A 12,572-nucleotide genomic window follows, 5' to 3' on the forward strand; every position below is an offset into this window, starting at 1 on the left:
GGGAAACTCAAAGCATGTAGCCTCCTCACAATAAACTCCCAAGAGACTCTATCAAATGCACTACTCAGATCAATGTGCATATACATTTTAGGACATGTTGAATTCTTATAGTGAAGAGACATGAGCTTATTTTCCATTATAATATTATCTGAAATTAGCTTCCCCTTCAGAAAAGCAGCCTGCCTAGGGTCAATGATGTTTTCAAGGACAATTCTAAGACGATTTGAGATGATTTCACTAATAATATTATAAAGGACATTACACAAACCAATAGTTCGAAAATCTTTCATAACAGATCGGCCATCCACCTTAGGAATCAAACTTATGAAAGTGGATTTAATTTGCTTTAGGAGCTTATCTTTGCTGAAGAAGGCCTTGAGAGCCCTATATAAGTATTTATTAATTATCTCCCAAGCGAATTTATAAAATTGCATTGAGAAACCTTTCGGTCTTATAGCACTCTCGCTTTGCATATCCCTGATAGTGGCTTTAATCTCCTCTATAGTGACTGCTTCAACCAATTTTGTCGTTTGATCCAAAGATAATGAACATGGAGGAAGAAATTGATCCGCCTGAATTTGATCAATTTCACTATCTTGAGAAAGCAACCTATCAATATCGTCCTCAAAAGCTATTAAGTTCCCATTTTGATCTTACAGCAATATAATGCTATCATTTCGTATTTGAATCATAGTAGAAAAATGGAGGAATTTGGTATTGGAATCCCCTTCCTTAGGCCAATTCTATCTAGATTTCTGTCTCCATAGTCTCTCCACATGCCCCAAAAGAGTTTGAAGCCTCTTGGTATTTTCCTGTTCTTCTAACATCAGTGCCTCATTCGAGGGATCAGATCGGCACTTCCTTCTTTTTATAAATCATATGTGTTCTACCCTTGATGACTTTTCATGATTCCTCTCCTGAGGTAACACAATAATTGTTCCACTATCATTTATTGCCTTTCTTTCAGCTGCTTTGACATTTGATGTGTCTTTCATAACAAAAGATGTTCGGCATAAATCCGCCATATGGCAAGTTCTATTACATCTCAAACAAGTGGTTGGAATAAACTCGTATACAATCTTTTGGAAGTACTCCTTGCTGAGGATATCAAACCACACTTCCGTTAAATATGGGTTATTCACATCCATTGCAACACAAATCCTTGGCTCTGACTACGATCGCAGTTTTGTAGGTTTGTCCATAAAAATGGGCTTCCCTACTCTTGACGCAATACAAAATAGAATCCTCGGTTCTCAGAAGATGAGTGGAAAGTTTGGCAATTTGATCCACATTGGGACAGTTTGTCGTGTGCATTTAGAAGGTTGGACTGAAGGGTCCCCTTCTTGAAGAACCAAGCACTTTTTGTTTACAAACCAAGGGCCATCTGTGCATGTTATTTCCATTTCTGCTTTGATTTAAATCAAAATATCAAAGAACCCATTTCCAAGAGAAAAAAATTCAAGATCATTCTTTAGCCTCCACATCTTCTGTAACATCCCTTTCATATACATCCATTCCGGTTTGCGACCCAGGAAATACCCAGAAGACACTTCTCCCACTTTTCAAAGCATGATTTGACTAGCTCCTGTTCAATTTTCACATAACATTTGCCATTAATATATTCAGTTGAAGTAATATCCATACTGTCAAAGTAATAAACCCCATTTTGAATCCCTTTTTCTTCGAATAGGAAATCCGTGGATTTGCTTGAATCCCAACAATTAGGGGTTACAAGAGACCCCTCCTTAATCTTCGATCCATAAATCAAGGGGGGAAAGTCCTCCTTATATCCATTGTTAAGATTCTGATCATTATCAGATCAGTGTCCTTACCTTTATCTTTGAAAGATGTGCTTGGTGATAGAGGAAAACCAATAAATCCATGGCCCTCCCTCTCATCCTTGCCAACATAGGACTTGGAAGATTCACCCAATAGCAAGGGTCCCTTGCCTCTGCATTTAGCATCAACATCACTATCTTGAAGCCCGAAAGCTATATTCACAGCAACACCATCCGAAAGCTCATGTAATGCAACATGAGCACCCATTGATAAAGCCTCTATATGCTCCTCATCACGATTTCTAGCCTCCATTCTTTCATGGTTTTGATCTCTAGGTGCATTGGTTACCTTGGTAGGGTTTGTACCATATTCCTTTTATAGATCCTCTTTACTAAGAGGTTCATCATTGACCTCTTTATTCATGTGAACCCATCTACATGAACCAAATTAGAATAGCTCTTTTGCAGGAAAACATTTACGTCCTGACGAACAGAAAGCTGATGCGAAGACACATCAGTACCCAAAGAAAGATCCCGATGAGCCACCACACTGTCATCGTGATCACCCAACTTTCGAACCATATTCAGCTCATGCTCACCAATAGCACCAGGAGAGCTGATGATGAAGCCGTGAAGAAGCACATAAGGTGCATATGAGCATAATGGACAAAACATTACCAATGTCCATAGATGAGCCTATGGTGGGAGAATACAGTCCCATGTTAGCAGTGTTCATAGAAGAGCCTGTGGTGGTAGCAACAACAACGTCCAAAGAACTGAACTTGTGATTGTATCACGATGATGGGGCTGGTCCTAATCGTCTCCACGAGTTTGCATATCCACTACACGATGATCAGGACTAGCTACATAAAACCCATCAAAGGCATATTCATCCCCTACAACGTGACCAGAATCCACTACACCGTGATTTATCCCCTCATGGACATCTCAGCCAACACCATCTGATATATCCTTATCGCCCCCAGATATATGGCTTAGATCACCAACTGATCTACTGTTATCACCACAAGTGCAGGCCTGAAAACCAAAGTTTCCACCAGATACAACTCGATAACCGGAACTAGTGATGAGTTGATCCTCACAATCAAGTCTTAAGTCACCATTTGAAACCTTAACGCACCCGGACTTGAAACCAAGACAACCGACTGAGTGATTCCCTTCAAGACCATAACTACTGATTACTAGATAACCAGGCCCATTGATGTACCTTTCCCTATCACCGTTACCACCAGATCCCATAATAGAAGCATTGTTCTTCGGATCTGGTGGTTTTCCATCCATGGGAAGAGCCTCCTCATGGCTAGGGCTGTCCATAGACACTATGCGGAGATCACACGATCTCATAGCCATGGCTGAAAACCATCATCCAAATAAAAACCTAGTAGAGCTCTCTCCCTAACACAAGTGTGTGATTACACTTGTGCAATAGCCATGATGCATGGTAGCTGAAATAGTTGCCACACCACATCCATTGACCAGGAAATATTTGGAAAGTAGGCAAGATAGACATGTTGTAGCCAATCTCTTAATCCTATTCTGGCAACTTGGGCATGTAGACAATGCAATTTATTAATCCATGCAGATTCAACATTCAGATGTGCCATACACGGATAAAGCTCACACTTGCCTAAGTGTCTACCAGTCTGGGTGCATTCGTAAACGTGCACGGGTGCGCGTGCGCACACACACACACACACACACACACACACACACACACACATATATATATATATATATATATATATATATATATATATATATATATATATATATATATATATATATGGGAAAAGTTTTAATTTGGTTACAACCCTATTCCAACAATAAAGGTTGCAACCCTCCTCACCATCCAATAAAATGGACGGTGGATATTTAAAAAAGAAAGGAGAGAGGGTAAACAGGAAAATGTAAAGCCCCGATTGCCCTTTTTAATTTCCTTCCAAATTCTCTCTCTATGCTTTTGGACGTCTCCCTCTCTCCATCATCATATTTATCGCAGAACATCTTAATATCTCTCGCTAGAGATGGAAAGAACCCCTTAGAGAGAGAGAAGATTGAAGGAGAGTATTAAAATTAGGATTAGAAAGGCCCCAGCACTTTAGAGAGAGAAGGTTGAGAGAGGGTATAAAGAGAGAAGATTGAGGGAAATAGGAGGAGCATATGGAAGAAAAGTAAAGAGAGAGAAGATTGAAGGAATGCATTCGGGCTAGGGTTAGAAAAGGTCCTCTGAGCATTTGTTGCCATTCGAAAAGTTCGATGACTCTCTCGGCTGGTATTTGTTGCCATTCAAAATCGTCAGCAACCATTGCAATTACAGCACCTTAAGCAAGCCGTCTCTCTATCGTGGCTTTTAGAGTACGACATCCAGAACAATCTCTCTAGGTAATTAGTTTTTTGCCCTAATGAAGATTTTTTTCTCAAATCAACTATTTTGGTATGAGCTACTTTCTTCTTCTTTTTCCTTTTTTCTTGGTGATTTCTTTGGGTATTTCTTTGTCTTAATGAGGATTCTTTTGTGCAAATCAAAGTTGTGGTATATCGAAGTTATTCTCTCTTTTTTCTTTTTTTGCCTTACATTTTTCTTCCACCTCATTTTGTTCTATGTAGAACTATAATTCATGCATCCATTACTTGCTTGAATTTTCTCGATGTTTATTCTAGCAAAGTCCACAGTTTTCGAAGAACCTTGGATTCAGTCACTGAATTTATTTTCAATTTTTTTTCTTTTACTTTTTATTTTGGGGGAAAATGTTTTTTGGATAAATGGTGATCAGATTAGGGCGAACTATGAGAAAATCATTTTCAATTCAAGATCGATAATTTGGTACATTTAATTTTATTATTTACTTTGAAATTAGGATATAAATTTTCTAAGATCTTAATCCACTTGCTAAATTAATTTGAATCAGGCCTAGCAAAAAAGAAATCAAACCAATATGTCTGGAAAATAAAAAGAATGAAAGATTTTAACCACTCAATTGAATAATTTTCCTAAAAATTGCAATTACCAAAACCATTGTACATGGTAAATGGATTTTGAAATGGTGCAACCAGAGATGCTGCAAAATTTATGTAAATTTGCAACATGTTAGATACAGTTAAAATTTTTCCGAATCCATTAATTTAACTTAATATTTTGTTTTTCGATTTTGAACTCATTTATATCATATAAATGAGTGTTATATACTTGTCAATGCACATTACATGTATGGATTAATAGGAATTCGATGTGGATGATGTTATGAAATGTTGCAATTTTTCTATAAATTTGTAGCAACATATTAGTTGCACTAATATTTTATGAGAATACAAAATATTTTTTGTATACGAATGAGGAAGAAAGGCTTGCCAATTTTTTATACAATAAGAGTTTTTGATGTGTATAAATGAGTATGTAAACCGAAAATGGGAGTGCTTGTTGATGATAGAAAATTTTATGAGTATATTGGTGGCACCCTTATGATATTTATGTGTTTATTCTTTTGTTGCTATTGTTGTCTTGATAAAGATAACCATCTTAGAAATATTAGGAGTGTTAAAGAAGTAGTAATTAAAGCCTGATAATTGTATGATAAGGAGAAGTCCTTAATTCTAGCTTTAGAGTTTTTTGAATAAATTTGACTTAAAACGAGTGGATAAAAGTCTAATTAGATTTTCTTTTCATGTTTATGGGTCTATAAAATAGGATGGACCTAAAGCTGGACACCAAGAATGTAATTGACATGGAGGTGGAGAGTATTTCAGATGTTCATGTTGTCGAGGAGCATAGCGATAATGAAACAGATGATATTACACATGTGGGTGGTGATAATGGCAGTGACTCTTATGCAAGTCAGGATGAGACTTGGACAGTAGAGACAATAACTTCTGAATGTAATGGTAAGGTTCCGCAAGAAGGTATACAGTTTGAATCTCTTGAAGCTGCATTTGATTTCTATAATAAATATGAAAAAAGAATGGTTTTTAGTGTTCGATGTTCTTTGACTTGTCAATCAAGAAAAGATGGGTCTGTCATTGGTCGTGAATATGTATAAACAACGTCTGCAGTACAAGAAGTATCAGAGGTGATGAATGCACCCCAACCCAAAATAGTTATCACAGACCAAGATAGGGCAATGACCCTTGCAATAAAAAAGATATTCCCGAAATCCCGACATCACTTATGTAGATGGCATATTACCCAAAATATCAAGCAAAAAATGGTGCAGTGGCAAAAAATGATAAAGAGATATGAATTGATGAACAATGATTGGAAGCAGTCCCTATATGAAATCCGACACCAGTGGATAGATGTATATTTGCAAGATTGCTTCTCTACTGGCAATAGGACCAATGGAAGAAGCGAACCATGAATAAGGACATTAAAGCATAAGTAAATTCCCATATTGACTTGACTGCATTTGTTAGGCGATTTCAAGAGTTAATTGATAAAAAGTTTAATGAGAAAAACAATGCAGACTTCAAATCTCATAATGAAATACCCATTATGAATATTGCGAACTTTACACCCCAACTGCCTTTAAAAACTTCTTTCAACCATAGTTGATGAAGGCCACTGAACTTACTTGTGAAGTGTAAGAGCATGATGGGATGATATGCACTTTCAGTTTGAAAAAAAATGGGGCATGACACCCTGCTCATATTAAGTAACAATGAGGAGAAAGTAACATATATATGAGCGTATTGATATCCCTTGTAATCATATGCTTCGGGTATTTGTTTTAAAAAATATCCTTGAGTTATCCCAATATTATATAATAAAGCGATGGATAAAGGATGTGACATAGGGGGTTGCTCATGATGGTTTTCGAAATCAAGGGCCAATCGTGAGGATACTTATTCCATACATTACAATGATCTATTTCAATAGTGCAACATGTTATTAGCTAATGGGGTCGTGAGTCCTAGTGTATTGCATATGCAAAGATGGTTATATATGAGGTATGTGACAAGGTTGCTGCTAGAGCGGACAAGGAGAGAGCTTCCACAAAACAAGTCTCTCCTACCCCTAGTCGCCCAACATCCTTAAGAACATCTGCCATTTGTGTGAATCCCATCTTTTCTGTGGCTTCAAACCCACATGTGACTATAAAGGCTTCAACTTGTGTAAAGCCGAAAGGACTACCACCTACCCCTTTGAGAATCAAACCACGGCACGAAGAGAGAACAAGTAAGAGAAAGTGTGGTGGCCGTGGAGTCACAGGTCATGATAGGCGTAATTGTGCAAGATATAATCAATCATATTTCATAGTTATGAGTTTAGATTTCTAAAGTTAATTGAAGTATTATTTATTGTTTCTTTAATACTTTGATGACTCAAGTTTAATGATTATGAATGATTTTGTGTTTGTTAGCTACTACCCAAACTCTATAAAAGTGGAATGCTTACTTAAGTTACTTAGTTTCTATAAATTAAGGATAGATTTTCCTTTAAATGTAAGAATCCATACTTATTATTAAATAACGAATGAAATATTGTTTAGAAAATGATCTTAATAATAGAATCTATTGCATGAAAATTGCCTTCTGAAATGCTCCTATTATTATTGAGTTGTTTTCCTTTTATATTTTGGTACAAAAGCGTCACTGTCGAGGGCCCAAGTAACTCCCCACGAAGTATGGGTAACACTCAAAGTGTCGTAGCTCAAGAGCAACAATGATTAGCCTTTAATTTGATATATAATTAATTTTTTGATATGTAATTACACAAATTTTTTGGATATATACTTACATATTTTTTTGGTAATTTTGAAGTTGGTTACCTTTGCAAGGTATGACGTTTGTGTAAGAAGCAAGTGTGTATTCCAGTTTGTGATAATTTTCTATGTATATGATAATGGAATACTCTACTAAACAGAGGTACTAAATTTGAGCCCTTATGATATGCATGAAAAAGTGTGGAAGATGACGTTTTGTGAAAAACATATCCTTTCTTCAACATAGGCTTCTGATAATGTTTATGGTAATTTTGGTTTGTGCTATGCCATTCAACTATTATGTCATTTTATTACTTAAGTTCATCATATGTAATTCCATGATCAGATTATATAAATTTTGTGAATAAAATAGCAACATATTCCTGAATTTTATAGCAAAAATTTGATTCACAGAAAGAGTTGATGATCTTGGATAGAGGTTGACAAGTGGTGGATATGATTTCCATTTTGGAGAGCAATCAAAGCTTATAATAACATCAAAGAATTGGTGGATATGTGGTGAGTAGTCAAAGTTTATGATGTAAGTATATGGGTTTTTTTTTTTTGTTTGAACAAGTTGGACACCTAACTTGAAATTGAAAGTGTGGTTGAGAGTGCTATTTAAGAATGTGTATGTGGTGTGGTGTGGCCGCTTAATGAAGCTGGTGTGCTTCTAAAAGTTACTCTTTCCTTCCCCATTCACAGATCAACACATATCTTGACAAAGAAGCATTTTGATTTATTTTATGATTTCATCATTTTTGTTTTTCTTTTTTCTTTTTGTTACTTTTGGGGATGGAGGGTTGGAGGATAGACATTGTAATCCCCTTAGATATTTTGAACAATTATTATCATTTTATAATGTGAAGGTGAAACATTAAACTCATCTTTATATTTTTTGTTTTAACATGTAAGCATATTAGTAGGTCTAATGTACTAGGTTGATGTGTTTTCTCAACCTTTATCTATCTTGTCTTATTCTTTTTTTTTTTTACAAATGAGCATATTGGTGGATCTAGTATTCAAGTTGCATTAGTTGCATCATTTCATGACTCGTATTTTAGGTCCAAACTTATGCAATGAATTTGTTGAGATGTGCGATGTGTAGCAGTCGATCCTCCCACACTCTCTCTCACATCATGATAGATACCAAATGCTATCTCTCTCTCTCTCTCATCACGATAGATACCAAATGCTCTATGCTTATCTCTCACATATGTTATGTAACCAAAAACAAAAATGTATGAACAGTGAAATATTCAACATATAAGAATAATAAATTTACAAAACAAAGGAAGCACTTGGCCTTTGCTCTTATTCCGCCCCCTGGGGATTATAAATCAAAACTTTACACTGTATGAAAACAACATGAACTACAAAGCCCTGAATGATTAAACATATATTTAAGAGTACAAATGAATATCCAAACATGACACCGTTCAATTAACTTTCACCACAAACTACTTAAGGAGACACTTCACACTAGATTTGTGCATGTCACTTGCATATTGAGATCTTGCCCAGATCATGGTCAAGTAAGACAAAGACGTACTTTGGATAGAGTAGCCATTGATGCTAATGGGTGGTTGTGATTGGTTACGTTGGCATATAGTAATAGGCCTTCCACTACCATCTAAATAACCTGAAAAATCCTCAAGGCTCATGCCACCATACATATTTAGGCTAAACCATTAGTTAGGCTCAAAAGGTAATATTAACGAGGGGCTTGAGATCAATGACTTTAACTTCAGTTTCTTACCCTCTGGAATGAATATCTACAAAGGCCTGACAAAGACAACACAAAGGATCAGAATAAAATAATTTTATTATTATTATTATTATTTTGTAAAACTAAAAGAGTCTCTAGTTTATATTGATTCAGCAAAAATTACAACAAACAAAAAACAAAAGTTAGAATTTATATTGTGGTTTCGAATAACTACATCTAAAATCACTAGCCAGAGCAAACAATTTATAAAGGAAGATTATAAAAACAAAATCTAACACTTAAAATCTAAAAATAAGACAAGTATATAATCATTGATCAAGTAAACGTTATGCTTTCTAACACACTGAAATGATCAACCAAGCATTAGAAGAAAAAAATAGATAGCATCTAAGAAAAGCAATTGTGATGTATGAAATGGTTATTGTGATGAATTCTCAAGATGGTTTCAACATTGGGGGAAATACAAAACACAATACAAAAATGTGGCTATTAAATTAGTTTATACTTTACACATCATTAATTACTCTTCAAACAAAATCATCACAATTTTGTGGGGTTTCATCCCTTTATATTTCTAGGTGGAAACAAAAAGTCCTTTTAATTGCAGCTGTGGAGCTTTAGTTATGTCAACACAAGTGGAATGCTTATTATGCTTTCTTAGAGCAAAAGGAGCATTTTGGACGTTGCGTTGGAGTCTACTTTCTTTTTTTATTGAGGTATACCATTGTATTTGGTTCCAAGGTCACCAAAATGCATCTTTCAATAAATTAAACCAAAGTGGTTTTATCAAATATCTTTGAATCTCATATGACACCAAGTTCAAAAGTGACATTGAGACAATCAACCTGCCCAAATATCAGCAAAAGGAGAAAAATCCATTTAAAACTAGTAGTAAGAAGGACAAAAATCCATTCAAATCACTTGGTCACAATAGCAGTAACGATACATATTAATTGGATGATTCATTTGACGTACTTGCTAACTTGTTTTGTAATTTCTGTTCTTTGCACTATCCATATGAGAACTTATTGATATTTTGCACATCCAAGTGAATAAATGAATTACCAGTATGTTGTTGATAAATATCTAACCACTTGAAATTAAGAACAAAAATTTGCTTATGTAAAGAATTATTTGAAGGGCTTCCAAAGGATAAAAGCATATTACTAGAATTAAAATGAGTGAGTATCCAAAAACTAGTTACATGCCCACTAAGAAACACATAGTTCTTTGAAAGTTGTGAACACAAAGAGAAAGTATAAAACATTGGAATTAGTTCACAGTACTAACCACAACAACTTAACAAATGCATATAATTTGATTGTGAATAGTTGCATTATTCATATGAAAAAGATCAAAATTCAGCAAACCCATCTAAATTAATGAATTATTCGCTAATTAGGCTAACTATTTGAAATTTATAACAAAGGTATTTTTGTGTAAGAATTACTTGAATTACTATTAAAATAAAATAAACAAAAATACTTGAACAAGAATTTGGGGATAAATGAGCATTTAAATAACTATTTACATATCCATTAGGAACCACAATTGAATTCACTGATATCAACATTGGAAAAAGCATTATCACTTACCAGTCTCGCCCAAATTCCCATTTTAATTGTGTTCAAAATATTAATAAATATAGCAAGAAAAGAAATATAAACCAAATACTTTTTACCCCATCATGAATACTCATAGCTAGTGCTACAATCTCTTTTAAAGTCACTAACAAACCAACCCTTCCCAATCGGTTACACACTAAGTGCATTAAATCGTTCCCCATATTATTTGGATCAAATTTACTTCACCATTTATCATGTGACAATAGCGGGCCATTCTTCACTACAATGAGAAAAGAATGAGAAGGAAAACCAAATTAAAAAGTCATATTTCACCATTTTTGTATAAAAATATATTGCTCTAAAGGGTTCTTGTCTTAATATGGAGAATTTATAGGCATACATCCCTTTGCTCAACCAAGTAAAAGAAGTGAGAAAAGAAATACACACAAATGGAGGCAATAATCGAGCACATAGATTATCATAATATGAAAGCGAGACATATGCAAATATCCATTTGCTCATCCAAGACCTACAAGGAAATGAAAAGAGAAATACACCCAAATATAGTGAATAAAAGAAAACCAAGATTATCTATATCAATCCTACCATGCCAATTGAATCATTCTTTTTAGTGAAAATTACACACATATCCGTTATATTTTACGTTATTATAGATGTACCAAAAAGTTTCCGTTATTACATATCTGTCTGTTTTTTTACCTTTCATAACGCAATTTTTTTAAAAAAATGACTTTACCCTTTTTTGGGTGTTCAACATTCGAATTGAAAGGTTTTTCAGATGTTCAACATCCGAAAATAGCCCGAAAGTTTAACATTCACATTCCGCAGGCACATTTTTCAAATGTTCAACGTCCGAAAATTTGACTGCGAAATTCCATAAGGTTTTTTTTGTAGGCACATTTTCGGATGTTGAACATCCGAAAATGTGCTATTTTTGGATGTCCAACATCCAAAAATATGAATGCGAACGTTAAACTTTCAGCTATTTTCGGATGTTGAACATTCGAAAAACCCTTCAATTCAGATGTTGAACACCCGAAAAATAGTAAAGTCGTATTTTTTAAAAAATTGTGTTATGAAATATAGAAAACAGACTGATATGTAATAACGGAAACTATTCGGTACATCCGTAATAACGCAAAATATAACGGATATATGTGTAATTTTCCCTCTTTTTTAACTGAGATAAAAGTAAAAAGTAGAAAAAAAACCAAGAAAGACCACATATTTTGGTCAATTTGGGTCCTTAAAAAAATAAAACCTCTCTCTCGCTACTGAAAGAAAAAAAGAAAACAGAGGAACCCTAGAATGGTGATAGTTATAAACATACCTTGCATTGGTATTGAATAATAACTGAAAACCATCCTTTTAGGGCTACTCTGAAAATTGTTGATATGACTAAAGAAGAAGAAAGAAAGAATTTACAAGGGTTTGAGTAGGCATCCAGCCAAGGCCAAAGCTAGGATAGCAGAAGCAAAGCAGAACACCACCCCATTAGATAAACCCACTCTAATCATAGTGAAAAATCTCATCCTGTATTTTAGAGAGAGAGAGTATTTCTACAACAAAATTATTCATCTTCCTTCTTTTGATAAAGGATCAGGCTTTCTTTCTCTAAGCACGAGAGAAGAGAAAAGGTCAAAGAGGTTTGGAGAGAGAAGTTTGAGAAAGAGATTTACATGTGAGAGACTACTACGAAAAATGGAAGAATCCACAATGGAGAAGAAGTTTTTGTTTTTGTTTTTGATTTGTGGGTAGATGG

At 34.7% G+C, this 12,572-nt stretch overlaps 1 long non-coding RNA gene across 1 annotated transcript; it reads left to right on the forward strand.

The window, feature by feature from the left end:
- The first annotated feature begins 3,829 nt into the window (after positions 1 to 3,829).
- On the forward strand, positions 3,830 to 8,463 carry LOC105420546 (uncharacterized). Its single transcript, XR_002280700.2, has 3 exons — positions 3,830 to 4,181; positions 5,485 to 5,678; positions 7,910 to 8,463. It is a non-coding gene; the product is annotated as an uncharacterized LOC105420546 (long non-coding RNA).
- Positions 8,464 to 12,572: the final 4,109 nt, after the last annotated feature.

The sequence above is a fragment of the Amborella trichopoda genome, chromosome 7 (genome assembly GCF_054954075.1).
Source record: "Amborella trichopoda isolate Santa Cruz 75 chromosome 7, AtrichopodaSantaCruz75HAP2 v2.0, whole genome shotgun sequence".
NCBI lineage: Eukaryota > Viridiplantae > Streptophyta > Magnoliopsida > Amborellales > Amborellaceae > Amborella > Amborella trichopoda.